This window comes from Crocodylus porosus, unplaced genomic scaffold, assembly GCF_001723895.1.
Source record: "Crocodylus porosus isolate Cpor-Errol unplaced genomic scaffold, CroPor_comp1, whole genome shotgun sequence".
In the NCBI taxonomy this organism is placed as follows: Eukaryota; Metazoa; Chordata; order Crocodylia; family Crocodylidae; genus Crocodylus; species Crocodylus porosus.
This window is the reverse complement of record NW_017728886.1, coordinates 259,502,192-259,517,093: the sequence shown is the minus strand read 5'-3', so window position 1 is coordinate 259,517,093 and position 14,902 is coordinate 259,502,192.

Here is a 14,902-nt window from a genome sequence, read left to right as displayed (position 1 = left end):
CAGGCCACAGCTGGAGTACTGCATCCAGTTCTGTGCACCCCACTTCAGGATGGATGTGGACAACATGGAGAGGGTCCAGAGGAGGCCACCGGCATGATCCGGGGACAACAGGGCAGACCCTACAATGAGAGACTGTGGGACCTGAACCTGTTCAGCCTTCACAAGGCAAGGCTGAGGGGGGAACCTGGTGACAGTCTATAAACTCACTAGGGGGGACCAGAAGGGTTTGGGGGAGACACTGTTTCCCCTCGTGCCCCCTGGCATGACAAGGAATAATGGACACAAGTTATTGGCGAGGAGGTTTAGATTAGACATGCGCAAGAACTACTTCACGGTCAGGGCGGCTAGGAGCTGAACCAACTTCCAAGGGAAGTGGTGCTGGTTCCTACCCTGGGGGTTTTTAAGAAGAGGCTTGATGCCTACCTGGCTGGAGTCACTTGAGCCCAGTTTTTCTTCTGCCTAGGCGGGGGGTCGGACTTGAAGATCTACAAGGTCCCCTCCGACCCGACTTTTATGATTCTATGATCCAAGAAATCCAGATTTCCTTATGGCTCATCTGTGCTTAGCTTCCAATCTGTCTACTCTCCAATCTTTTTTTTTCAGGATTTTTAAGAACAGATGGGACTATTAGCGTGTAGTTACATGTTACATTTAGACTAAGGGCATTTAAAACATGATGGCACTTTTCCACGTGTTCTGATTAGAACACGTTAGAGCAGACTCGGTTAATCTGGATGCTCCAGTGTGCTGCAGTGTCTCGTGTATTCAGTGTCTTGCATTTCAAAATGGTGGCCACTTTGAAACGCAGGACACTGAACACATGAGATGCTGTGGGCATTTTAATTAAAAGGTACCCCCAATCCACAGCCCCAACCTCACAGCATGTGTATAGTCACTCAGAGTGACTGCACATATAAAAGTCGGCAAATTACGTTAAGTGCTTTCTGTGCGTGTCAAAGCTGTTACGGTGACAATATTTGGATTTTAGGGAGCACTAGATTTGCAGCTAAATAAAGGCATGACCTGTGGCCTAGGATGATTGGTGAAGAAAGTTCCAGGTTTTGGTAGAAGTCTGCCCATTAAGCAGGAGTCAAGGTCTTAGACAAGCGCTTATAGCAAAAAGACATGTAGATGAAGGAAATACACAGGCAATTCCATGCTAATGAGGTAAACAGAGGCAGAGCTTGAGATAGGAGGAGAAATGGGTGGAACAAAAGGAGGGACAGAGGTGGAGTGAATGTTAATGAGTATGAACCAAAGTGTGTAAATGTGGGGGAAAAAATATTGTTCAGTGCAGATCCCTGGCTTGTTGTTTTTTGGGACCCTTGCCCAAAGCTGTCTCCATTTTGAATAAAGCTGCGAGCCATGTGTGCTGGTGTCTGCTCCCTGCTTGCTCTGGCTAATGAGTACCTGGATCCACAAACAATTGGACTGTCATCTCCCTAGTCATTGGGTGCTGCATGGAGTCGGGGTCTAACAAAAGTTATACCACTTCAGGCAAGGGCTAACTCTGAGCTGTGGTACTTGGCTTATGTTAGGGTAACTTCAGTCTGCTCTATGGAGACAAAATGAGCAATTTGCAGTCTTCCAGGATGCTCAGCCCCTCTCTGTCCCCTCCCCCAGACCAGGGAGAGAGCCCAGGTGGTTTGGCTCACCAGCACCCCAGTGGCAAGTCGGAGATATGCAGGCAAGAAACAATATTAACCCTTAACTCATGACTGCTCACAGCATGATCTAATTTTAACACTGCTTAACATTCCCCAGATTTAGTATAGTCTAAGTGTGATGTGTAACTTTACCCTGAGATCATTTATCTGACCCCTGATATACCACAAGCCATAGATGATGGGCCACAGAACTGGATGTGCTATTCTAGTATACAGTCCACCAGTCCCATGTTCAGAGTCAAAATCATTTTTGTCCATGTGCAATACTCCTATCAGCAGTTTTTGATTTTTTGGGGTTTTTTTTTTTTGCTAGAGGGTCACCCTGGATGCTCAGATTGGTTCTTACCCATCCTGACCCCTGGATCCTTTTTCAGAGTAACCACTTTTCACAGTACATTTCCCTTTTGTAAGAACAATATGTATTCCTTGTTTCCAGATATATGGTTGCCTAAAAGGCATGTAATTCAGCTTATTTAGCGGTCTGGATCAGTGGTGCTTAGCCTTTTGGCTCCGTGGGCTGGATGGGTGACACTTGTTCTGTCCACAGGCTGGATCTGGTGTGCAAGGGGGTGGGGGAGGGCAGCCCAGCCCCCAATCCAGCTGCACAGGGGGCAGAGGGAGTGGCCCAGCCCTGATACAGATATATGGGGGGAAAGGGGGCATGGCCTGGCCCTGATCCAGCTGTGTGGGGCTTAGGAATTTGGTAGTGGGGGAAGGGTGCCACTATGAGTTGCCACTGCTCCCTGGCTACCAAATTTCCCAATTCACAGGGAGACCCCCAGGCTGGATGCCATAGCTTTGTATGCTGGATTATTAGGCACGACTACTCTTGTCTCCTTATTGGTTCTTATTCTGCCAGTCTTTATGCCACCCACAACTTTTAGCTATAGCATACTTCCATTTACTTCCAAATCATGAACAAATATACTGAATACCATAGAGTGTAACACCACTGAAAAGACTCAGTTAAGGGAAAAAATCCCTGCTCACTCTTTGAAAGCTGTCTGTTTGCTATTTTGCAGTCCTTTTAAGCTGTTTGCATCAGGCTCTGGATAATGCTATTTTTTTCATATCATATGACACCCTGTTTTTAAGTCAAATGCTTCAGGAAAGTCTAAATGTATTCTATAGCTGAGTTAATGGGACCTGCTGTTTAAAAACATTTACCCCTTCATGACCTCATGAAGTCCTGAAGAAGAATGCACTGCATTTGAAAGTTTGTCTAATTCTATCCTGACCATTCAGGATAACAGAGATCACCCACACAAATCCTATCTCTAATAGAGGTGGTTTAACATTTTCCTCACTTATTATGAGCTGAGGACCATAACAACCTCTTATACCTGTTATTCTTCCTTGTTAGAAAAGGTGCTAATTGTTCCAACTTATCTCACAAGGACATAAGTTAAGAAAATGAGACTATGTTCAGACTATCAACAGAAGGCCGGGCTTTTCAGCGTGGGTTTTCCTCCTTTTTAACATTTTGATGGTTATATAATCAGACATGATAAGTAGTAAATGTGCTATCAGAAGACATTCAGCACAGAGAACATTACCAGCCTCGCTGCTCCTGGTTTGGAAAGAAAAAAAAAAACCCTAAACCAAACTCTGATGATTAGAGCTGCTTTCTTAAGTAATTAAACCACCCAGCTCATTAGCATTAGGCACACTACCTATTCTAATGATCCAATTTATTTCAAACTACAAATCTAAGCAGATCTAAGTCAGACAATGCCATGGTATCATAATTCTGAAATAACTTCCAATTTATACCTGCCTTCTAGGCACTAGCTGTCACATCAGACTGTATCCTATTACAGACAGACTTCATCAGCAGACCAGACTCGTTCAAAAAGTAGAGAATTTGGAGACAAGAACTTGAAAGCATTTGTTTCTGTAAGAGGCTCTTTATGGGCATGTCCTAGGATTTCTTTTAATTGAAATGTATCTAAGGACTCAAAGAAGCAAAACTATTATGGAAAATAGACTCTTTGCTTTATGGCACAGCTTTTCTCTCTCCCAAGGGCAGTATCTGGCAGATGGCAGAGCACACTGAGCTAGAATGCTGCTCCTTTGTATTTAAAAGTCAGGCTGTAATTACCAAGGTAAAGTTTACTGGATGGCTCCCCCTTCTCCCCCATTTGGCACAGACCTTTTAATTGCAAATACCAACCAGCCTGCTTGGACATGCTGCAGCACAGGAGATGGGTAATCCTAGGTAAATCCCCAAGATAGCTAAGTTCCCAAGATTGATATACCTTGTATTGCACTCAGAAGTTTGCACTCCTGTCTTAGTTGTTTGCAGCAGTTACTTCTCATTTCTGCAACTCCTCCACCTCGAGGCCTTCCAGAGATCGAGTCTGGACATCATCTGGTACCAGTATAAGCCTTTTTGGGGCTGACTTTTAGCAGGTGGGGTTAAGTTTAGAGGCATTGTTTGGGGAACTGCTTTTATCATTTACATTATGCTTATATGACTTATCTTGATTTTATTATAAGTTGCCCTGCGCCTTTTATTGGGGGGAGGGGGTTAGCATAAAAAGTAAATGAATGACTGAATGAGGTAGCAGCTGGCTCCTTAAGTCACCTTCTATCGAACTTCTTCTATACATCCCACGTATCTTCTCTTCCTGGCTACCCAGTCAATCAGCTTCAAGGAAAGGGTTAGGGAGTGCTCTGGGAAATGCTCCATCTGTGGCTTGGTGGTTGGAGCAATCTGGTAGGGAGCAGCATTTGTGAGTTCAAATCCCTTTGTGAGCTGGAGCTAGAACCTGAATTTCCTTGAGCAAGGGCCCAAATTGTGAAGCTGGGGTGTCAAAGACATGGCCTGGGGGGCTTCTAGAGGGGACAGGAGTTATCAGCTATGGTGTCCTATATGGGGTATGCACGGGAGGGGAAGGAGGCAAGCAATAGCTGCATTAACTGCTGCCTCTGGTGGATTTCCAAGTTGCTTTGCAGTACAGACATGACCTGGGGTCCCAGATGTGTTTGACACCCATGCATTAGGCTAAAAGGTGGGTGAGCTGCTGCCCTCCTCCATCTTTACTTCCAGAGCTATGCATGTCTCTGGGCAATCCTGTTTTACCACAATTCAAAGCAGCACTCAAACTATGTGTAAGTGCCAAATATTGCAGCCTGCATAAGTGCCACTCAGGTGTGCAAAAGTGACATAGGATATAGTCCAGGATGTTCAAACTCAGTGGACAACAAGAACTTTCCACTCAGTCCTACGAGCTGTGATGAGGCACTGACAGACATCCTATTTCTAGACTGTCCAAGACAATACATATCATGAGCAGTGCTTCATCTGGTATTGAAATAGTCATTATACTTAGTAGGATAACTAAGAGTGGGAGAGCAAGGCACCAGCACTGGGGCACTGACTGAGAGGTGTCACAAGAGTGGAGGTCATTGGATAAATCTGCACCATGTCAGCAGTATGTGGGGGGATGAGATTCTTCGGTGTTTCCCTGCCCATACACATAGCCTGGTGCTTGGCACCCTCCCAGCCCTCTGCCCTGGGTGACAAAATGCCAAGTGACACCACTTATTATTAGTTCAGTAGGTTGGTTCCTTTATATACGTTCTCATAGGTGACAGCCTACTTCCAGATGCTAGCAAAGAAAATGTAAAGCTCTGCTGAAGCACGCTGTTACCTATCAACTTTTAGGCCTCCCTGAACCAGTTCCTTTCCAAAGTGCTAGCCTGCCCTGCCTTTCCTACTACTAGAAGATCAAATGTTTTCCCTTGTTCAGCACTGAAATCTAATGAGCTCCATCGAGTTAACTTCAAAGGGAAGGCCATTTATGTGATGGCCAGCAGTTGTTTCTTAGATGAGTTATATTAAATGAAAAATAAACTTCTCGCTTGGGAGGAATTTATCTCACGATGCTAAAAGATTTGCACCCTTATATCCATTCTGGTCACACTTGGTAGATGCAGTAATTTAAATGTTTACTGTATCTAATCTTTCATTACGTGCATTTGGGTGTTTCATAAACCAATTTACCTCAGGTAGGGGAAGATGAAACAGGAAAGATGCAAACCATATAAAGTGGTAGGGGGAAAAGCATCAGAACATGACATTAATCTCCTCTCTAATTTCATACACTCCCATTTTTGTCATACCAGGTGACATCCCTCAAAGCAACTGGATGATTTATACTATAGAGGGTAATTCTTAACTATCTTTAATATCAGTGTGGGAGCTCATTAATCTTAAGGCAAGAGATATATGCAAGATTATTTATTCAGGCATTGAATCATTAAAAAAGGGGCTCAGTCATGCATAAATCTAGTCTATCAGCATATCCTGCTCTGGTCTCAAATACATTTTAGGCCCACCTGTATTTGGAAACCAAAATCACTTTAAACTCTTATGGGAAAATGCAATTTCAAATAAAGTAAGAGCTTCTGAATAAGGCTCCAAGGACCTACTAGTCTTCCTATTTTTGTAGAAATAATACAGGCTTTGATTTATATTACCATGACACAGCAAAGGGAAAAATAACTGGGCATTAAGAATTAGTTTAGTTTAATCCAGGACTGCAGATTTGTATATGCGCTGCATGGTATCATGGAAGGTCAAATTAAGGTTGTTTATTCCATGCTTTAATATATGTTGAAATGAATGTAACTCTAGCTATCAGTGCCCTGTATAATGTTTGCATTTGGAGGAAATTATATAACATTGGGAGCATCTACATGAGCAGTTTACTGTGAAGTTGTCTAATTGCCTCCTCAGAAAAGTCTCAATATCTACACATGTGCCTGTATTGGGCTGCAGGAAACTAATTCACTCTGCCGCAGGTTAGTACTTGCAAATACAGGTAATATCCTATGGCAGAGTTCTTTAGTGAGCAGCAGTGCGCATGGAGGGGCTGGCTGCGGCACGAGGGCGCGTCAGTGTGGGGGATGCCTGCCAGCTAGCCCTGCACTGGAGCGCCCTCTTGCCCCAGCCAGCCCCTATGCAGCACCCTGGGTCAAACTGAATCAGTCCTGGGCTCACAGGCTGCCCACTCCCTTGGTCTCCCTGCCAGACAGGGCGGGTCTGCCCCAGCTCAACTTGCTGCAGCCCCAGGCGCGTGTGTAAATGTGGTGCCTCGAAGCAATAAACTCTGGCATGATAGGTGCTGAAGTTCATTGCTGCTTGCTAAAGGTACATGTAGATGCCCCCAGCACTATGGATTCTTTTTGTACCCCAAATTAGTGACACTCTCAGCCTTCATTCTAGTTTTTTTATTTATGTAGGGACAATTGTGTTCGATGTGTCTAACGGGAAGCAGGGAGCATAAGATTCTGGGTCTGATGAATTTGCTGAGCAAGTGGTGGCCAGCCAGCAGAGGTGCAGTCCATGGGGGCTGGAAGGCTGGTTGACAAGGTGCAAGTGAAGATATTTTAAACTAAAAGGAAGTCTGGGCTTGTTATTAGGGGAAAAATTTCTGAATGAGATTCTCAAAGTAGGAAGCCAGAAGGGGATTACCACTCTCTTGGGGTGCAAACCAAAGCCCACTGACATCAATGGAAAAACTCCTACTACCTTCGGTGGCCTTTAGGCCAATTGCCTGAGTCGAGGTCTCAGCAGGTGACTTCAAAGCCAAACAGAAGCAACTCAGTTCAGTTAAACTGGCAAACAAGATATCCAGGGATCCAGCCCTGAGCTGCAGCTGGGACAGAAGGGAAGGGTTTTCTTTAGTGCTGGGAGTTAAGACTTGGAAGCCAGACTCTCAATGATCTTGCATCAGCCTACAATTATTTTCACAGGGACTTATGCTCCCAAGCTGGAGCTGGTATATAAGTGCCTTGGAGGACGGAGGCCTGAATGCAGAGTGAGGTCTGCCAACATGACAGAAGGGGAAAGTTTCCTCTGTGGCCTGTGACAGCGCTCCCACATGAGGAAGGTTTGTGCTGCACAGAGGGAGAGGAAGAACATATGGATCTATTTATTCTTTATGTCCTCTAGAAAAGTGCTTTCTTGTGCCTGACCAGGCCCTTGGTTTGTAGCCAAAAGGAAACACTGTCATTCCTAGCTTAGAGCTGGGGTTATTATGTAACTTGGCCAGGGTCATAAAGTAGCTCAGTGGCGAGCAGCCTCGTGCCCCAGGATTCTACCACAAGTCAGCTCTAGCCTGACCACGCACCTGCTGGTGAAATGGCTAAGAAAGACAGAAGCTAAATAGGGCCTTGGGAGCCCAGCAAGGGAACCCGGCTCCTGCTTCTGGCAGTCGCTTAGCGAGGCTGCCTGGGATCGTGACCTTGGAGAGACCTGCCCTGTGGCTCCTCGCCAAAGGGAGGGTGTTGACTGTAAGAGGGGTAGCATGCAAAATGCCTTCCACGGCATGGAAGAATGGAGGAAAGACTGGCTGGATGACCTGAGCCTGAGTTTCTTGAGGGGCCTTTTCTGCAGTGTTGGGCCTGAAGGTGGAGATGGGGAACTGCACACAGCGAGGGGGACTAAACAGCACTTGGTGTATGACAGAGGCAAATCGGCAGAGGGGATTTTGTGTGTTGTGTCTTTCATGTGGGGGCACCAGGGCTGCCTGTCAAACTCTATGCCCTAAACACGGGGCCTTTGGAGCAGCAAGAGGGCAGGGAGGCTGCTGGAATGCCAGTGGCACCCGTGGCTCTGGAAGGCTACACCTGGCTCTGTCTATATGGCTAATTCGGCAGCTCCCATCTGCAAGGGCAAGGAACCTGATCCCGAGAAGGGCCTGCTTCTACTGGAGCAACTAACGTATGTGTTTATGAGAGCAGCTGGTACTTCGTTGAAGCTCTGGATACAACTTCCCAGCTCTTCCTGCTTTCCCTGGTGCTCACCTGCTAATGTGCAGCACTGCCAAACCCATCACTAGCAATGGCAAAGAATGGAGCCAACTAAAACCACACTATGAACCATTTCAGGCCTTCCAGCCACCTGCAAACAATTTTAAAAGTGCAAATGTATGCAAAGCAGTGCCATTAACTAGCTGTTCATTGCCAGCTTACACCATTTGCTTTTGCACTAACATCGTCCTTTAGCTTATGTAGTTCTTTTGTCTCCCTAGTGCTTAGCCCAGAGCTATGGATAGTCAGGAATCAGCTCCCCTATCAGCCTTCATTGTGTTAGGCTAAACAGGCCAAGTACATTTAAGGACTAAGGGGTTAAATGCTAAGCAAGTGAATATAAACTAGCTGGTGAGGAGCTGTGGGGAAAGTAAGGCTGGAACACGCAGGTCCCGAGAACTGTGGGATAGCACTGGAGGACTATCAAAACACAAGCTCAGTTTCCTGGGGTAGCCACGTTGGTTTGGATTTGGTTTTCAATTGAAATATTTCAGTATTCCAATTTCTGGCAAACAACAACATTTCCACAGTGAAGAAATCTACCCTCCCCCTTCTTTTTTTTTACCATGTCAGTTCTGGAAGTCTAGCTTTGCCATGCAGGCCTGCGTGAAGAAAGCCAGTAGGCATCACAGCCTATGATTTTGAGTCCCCCAAAGGTATGTCTGCACTCTGTCAGCGCTGCGGCCCTGTGTCCCAAGCATGTCCTGCCCACCCGCCAACTCCATACATGGAAATAGTGTGATGAAGATGCACCAGGGTGTCCTACTACACCTGCTCTCAGGACCTTGGTTTCCAATATGCTTGAGAATGGCCACTGGGGGTGACCCCAGAGCCATCCCACTGGTGCATTTCTGCATTTGGAGTATGCTTGGGAGGGTGCCGAAGACCAGCCCAGCCCGACGTAGCCTTTACAGGCTTGGAACGATCAGTCACAGCAACAGCAGATACTGGTTTAATGTTAACACCAGTTGGAAAAGTTATATTGGAAATTCTCTCCCACTGATGCGTCACAGGTTTATTCACATGTCACGGTTCTATGAACTCATGTGAAAATGGGTCTGAATTGCTTCTCATACTGATTTTATACCAGTGTATTCTCATAGCCTCTAAAGAAGACAGTTCTCTCTATCTCTTTCTGTGTGCGAGAGAGACAGAGAAAGAAAGAAGAATCAGGTTCAATATCTTTTTAAAGGAGGAAAAAAATGTGTAAATTGAATACAAGCAATTATGTCAAGCATAAGCTTTTTATTTTTTTTTATTTTTTTTCCCGGAAGAATGATCTACAACACCATAAAGGCCTATAATGGCTACTGGGTAAGGTCCATTTGCCATGGTGTCAACAAAACACCAGACTAAGGAGGAAAAACCTAATAAAAAATATTGATCATACATGGGTGTCAACAAGTAAGTTTTTCTCTTAACAACAAGCAATTTGAAAGTGGGAGCCGCCTTTTGAATGTTGTTTCTTCCTTTAACCTTCATTTAAGCTCCATCCAAAGAGCCTTTGCACTAATAAAGTTACTCTTGCAGCCCCTCTCGCCTTCTCTAATTTGTGTAAATTGCAAAAGGCAAATTGAGCTGGCTCAAAACAGTATTACCAGATCTGTGCTACCTTCATAATTGAATCACAGCAGATGCAATGGGATGAAGGCAACGCTGGTTGTAAATATTTCAAGTTGTTCCGATGACACTAATGCATTTTATTAGGGCCAAGTATCATCATTTCTATGATCTAATATACATTTACCCTTTTCCTGCCCTTCAATTATCAGGCAGGACATTTGGCAAATTAGATTTCCACAGGTTAATGATTTTCCTTAATAACAGATATTAAGACTATATGTTGCATTATTTAGTGGTTGCTTTTGCACCTATGTTACCCAGATTTGGTTAGGAGAGAGCCACTATTTTTAAAGTGGTATATGTAATAGTAGAAAGCCTTGGCAGTGTATATGGCCTGAGCTGCCTATACGCGGAGTTGCCTACATACCAGTGTCCACGTCTCAGTCTTGTGGGTTTAATCCAAAGGAAAGACAAGAGCCAGTATGCTTGGAGCCAGCTTGGCTGCAGGAGGGTGCTGGAGCAAAAGGATAGATGGATGCAGTAATGGACATTTAAAATAGAGAGATAAAGAATCAAGGTTGCATTCCATCTCCCAGTCATTTTGCTTCTGGGCTAAAAATGACTTTCTTTGTCAACACAACAACGCCTTTTTACTCCTAAATGCCAGCCCTAATTAAACTTCATTGGATCATAACATTTATCCCCAGGATGTAACTTTTCAATAGATCTCATGAAACTCGCATTCAGCATATGACCAGATTCACTACAGGGACTGGCTTAGACAAGAGTTAGTTATCCAAGATCCTAAACACCAAACTTGGGCTTGTGAACTCCACAAAGTGGCACGGCTTCTAACAGCTAAGCCTCCCAGGGCTGAAATTATCAACTGTTTTATGTGCCCAAGCCCAAAATTTAGAACTGATCAGTGGCTACCTCATCCTGGAGACATTTGAAGTCACTTGATGACTATATTTCTGTCAGTAAAATGCCCCAGGTTCTTAAATATCTGCTTCTGGCAGTGTTCAGAGCAGGCTAAGTCCTGACGGAGCTGATCATCTGAGCACCTATCTTACATCTAAGTCATGAAGGAGTACACAAGTTAGGCTTTACCCTACATAGTCACTTGCTGGGTAATCAGTTTATGGCACACCTATTGGAGTGAACCTCCCACAAAACACAGCCAGTTGAGGAGATGCCCTGCCCTTGTTACCTAAGAGGCTGCTGGTTGGAAATACTAACTGGGGATGTGGGAGACAGGGGTTCCAGTCTCTCTGGGCATGTCTACATGTGCATTTATGCTGGCTTAAACTTGCTGCACAGTAAGTTACTGCGTAGTAAACAGGATAAGCTGGTATCTACATGTGCCAATGTTAAAGCACATTAATGCTGTGTGTGGACTAACTTGGGACCAAAGTTAGTCCCAAGACAGCCCCCCCACATAGTGTTGCCGCGCCAAAAGGTGTCCACATGTGTGTTACTGCACAGTAATTATTCAGGCGTAAATTTGATACCTGCATGATGCAGGTATCAAATTTACACTCCGGTTGGCATAAGCCACTATATTTACTGCATAGTACAGGCATGCATGTGTAGATGCACCCCCTGTACCATGCAGTAATTTCATTTACTGAGCAGTAAATGCGCTCATGTAGACATGCTTCTTCTGCCTGACGACTTGAACCCACAGTTTTTGTCTTCCAGAAAAGTGCCATAACCAACAAGCTACAGACTTCTCTCAGTCCCACCCTGCACAGCTGTTCTCCTCTGAATATAATCATTAAATATTAATTGGAACAGGGACTGGAGCTCTCTCCTCCTAAGTGCCTTCCCTAATCAGTAGCTCATGGAGTATCCACTCACTCTTTTTGGCACAATTAATATTTAATTAGGCCAGGCTAAGTGGCATAGCTTCAAGCAGAAAACACAGAAAGCCTCAACCGCAGAATGCCAAGCAACTTAGGGTTATGGCCATCTTCTAGGACATGGGATGTGTGGCCTCAAGTTTCTTGTCATAGAGTGATTTGAAGGGGGATGGGGGGTGGGTTTCAAATGCTCCTTATTCCTGGCAAGTCAGTCAGCAAAGCAGAAGTCCTCAACTTCAGGAAAGCTGACTTTGATAAGCTCCGGAGGCTTGTTGGGAAGGCCCTCAGGGACTATGACCTAAGGGGAGGGGAGTTCAGGATGAGTGGTTGTTCCTCAAGGGAGCGATCCCTAAAGCACAAGCAATGTCTATCCCATCTTGGAGGAAAGGCAGCAAAAGGGCACAGCAACCCCATTGGCTCTGCAGGGACCTTGTAGACCTCCTGCATCTAAAAAGAGAGATCTATAAAGGATGGAGGACTGGATCCACTCCAAAGGAGGAGTACGCTGCACTGGTCCGGACCTGTAGGGAGCGAAACAGGAAAGCCAAGGCTGTGACTGAACTCTACCTGGCTACACACATCAAAGACAATAAAAAGTCCTTTTTTTTAGATACGTGGGGTGCTGGAAGAAAAGCAAGGGTAACACTGGACCCCTGCTAAAACAAATGGGACAACTGAGGACCAACACCCAGGAAAAAGCCAACCTGCTTAATGGGTATTTTGTGTCAGTTTTTCATTAGCCTAAAGGCCAGGGTGATGGAGAATTATTACCCTACATTGCTGTAGACCATGTAAAGGAACACCTTGAGAAGCTGGACACCTTCAAGTCAGCCGGCCCAGACAGTTTGCACCCAAGGGTACTTAAGGAGCTGGCAAGCATCATAGCTCAGCCCCTGGCACAGACCTTCGAGAACTCGTGGTGCTTAGGTGAAATGCCCAAAGATTGGAAGAAGTCCAGTGTAGTGCCTATCTTCAAGAAAGGGAGGAAAGTTGATCCAGGGAACTACAGGATCACCAGCCTGACCTCTATCCCAGGAAAGATCTTGGAGAAAATTATCAAAGAGACTATTCTTGACAAACTGGCTGATGGCAACATCCTGAGGGACAGCCAGCACAGGTTTGTTATGGGTAGGTCTTCCCTGACCAATCTCATCTCCTTCTATGACCAGGTGACATACCACCTGGACAAGGGAGAAGAGATTGATATCATATAGCTTGACTTTAAAAAAGTTTTTGATATGGTGTCCCATGATCTCCTCATGAAAAAATTGCCAGCTGCAGCCTTGGATACATCACAGGCTGATGGCTGGGGAATTGGCTCCAAGGTTGGACCCAGAGAGTGGTAATTGATGGAAGTAAATCATGGTGCACCGTGACCCAGGGTGGGTCCCCCAGGGTTCCCTCCTTGGGCCTATAATCTCTAATATCTTTATTAACAATGTAGACATTGGTGTCAGAAGCGGAATGGCCAAGTTTGCTGATGACACCAAACTTTGGGATAAAGCATCCACACCTGACGATAGGCTGATGATCCAAGCCAACCTCTACAGGCTCAGAAAATATGCGGATGAAAACCTGATGACATTCAACACCGAAAAATGCCAGGTACTCCACCTCAGGAGAAAAACCCCGCAGCATGGTTATAGGCTCAGCAGTGCTACGCTGGCTAGCACCATGGCCAAAAGAGACTTGGGGGTCATGAATGACCATAAAATGAACATGAGCCATCAATGCGATGTCGCAGCTGGTAAAGTGAGCAAAACTCTGGCTTGCATTCATAGATGCTTCTCAAGCAAATGGTAGGATGTCATCCTCCCACTGTACTTGGCATTGGTGAGGCCGCAGCTGGAGTACTGTGTCCAATTCTGGGCTCCACAATTCAAAAAGTATATGGAAAAGCTTGAGAGAGTCCAGAGAAGAGCCACATGCATGATCAGAGGGCAGGAGAACAGGGTTTATGATGACAGGCTGAGAGCCATGGGACTCTTCAGCCTGGAAAAGCTCAGGGGTGACCTGGTGGCTGCCTACAAGTACATCGGGGTGTGCATCAGGATCTGGCATAAAGCCTATTCACCAGAGTGCCCCATGGGATGACAAGGTCCAACGGTCACAACCTCCTCCAAGACTGTTTCAGGCTGGACATCAGGAAACACTTCTTTACCATCCGAGCCCCCAGGGCCTAGAATAGACTCCCTGCAGAGGTGGTGCAAGCACCTACTCTGGACTCTTTTAAGAAATATTTGGATGCCTATCTTGCTGGGATCCTTTGACCCCTGCTGACTTCCTATCCCTGGGGCAGAGGGCTGGACTTGATGATCTTCTGAGGTCCCTTCCAGCCGTAACATCTATGAAATCAGGGTCCCTGAGCAAAATGTCTACTTCAGGACAGGATAGAGTCAAAATGGGTAGAGATGCCTCCCTAACAACTTGAATGAGGAACCTAAACCCCAGGAGAGCTTAAGAAATACCCTTATCCTTAGCATTTCTTAATAGCTGGCTCTAGGTGGCTCCTTGCCCAGTGTGCTGGCTGTTGTGATCCCATCTAGAAGGGCCCAGCCTCCCTCTGCACTCTGGAGAGGGAACCTACACGCCTAATACTGACTTCTAGATATGGTTCCAGTGGCCAGGCAGTGAAGTCCCTTGGGTCTTGTCCTAGCCCTTGCACTCCCCATGCATCCCAGTCCACAGGGCTCTTTGCCCACACTTCTCTGGAAAAGATGCATGTGAACAAAAGATCAACCCTCATTGTCTTAGCTTGGAGCATCAACGTGAGGGAAATGAGCGTGACCCATTGGGACAAAGACTCTCTTTGCTGCCTTTATGTATTGCCAATTACTGCTAATGAAGATACGTGATCCGTTGAGACAAACACTGCACTTCTAGGGCATTATTGTGAGGCATGCAGCAAATGCGGTAATGATCTGACATATGGACAGAGCCTGAAGTTTCTACCCCCCACAGCTAAATTTGGGCAAGAACAGGATGACA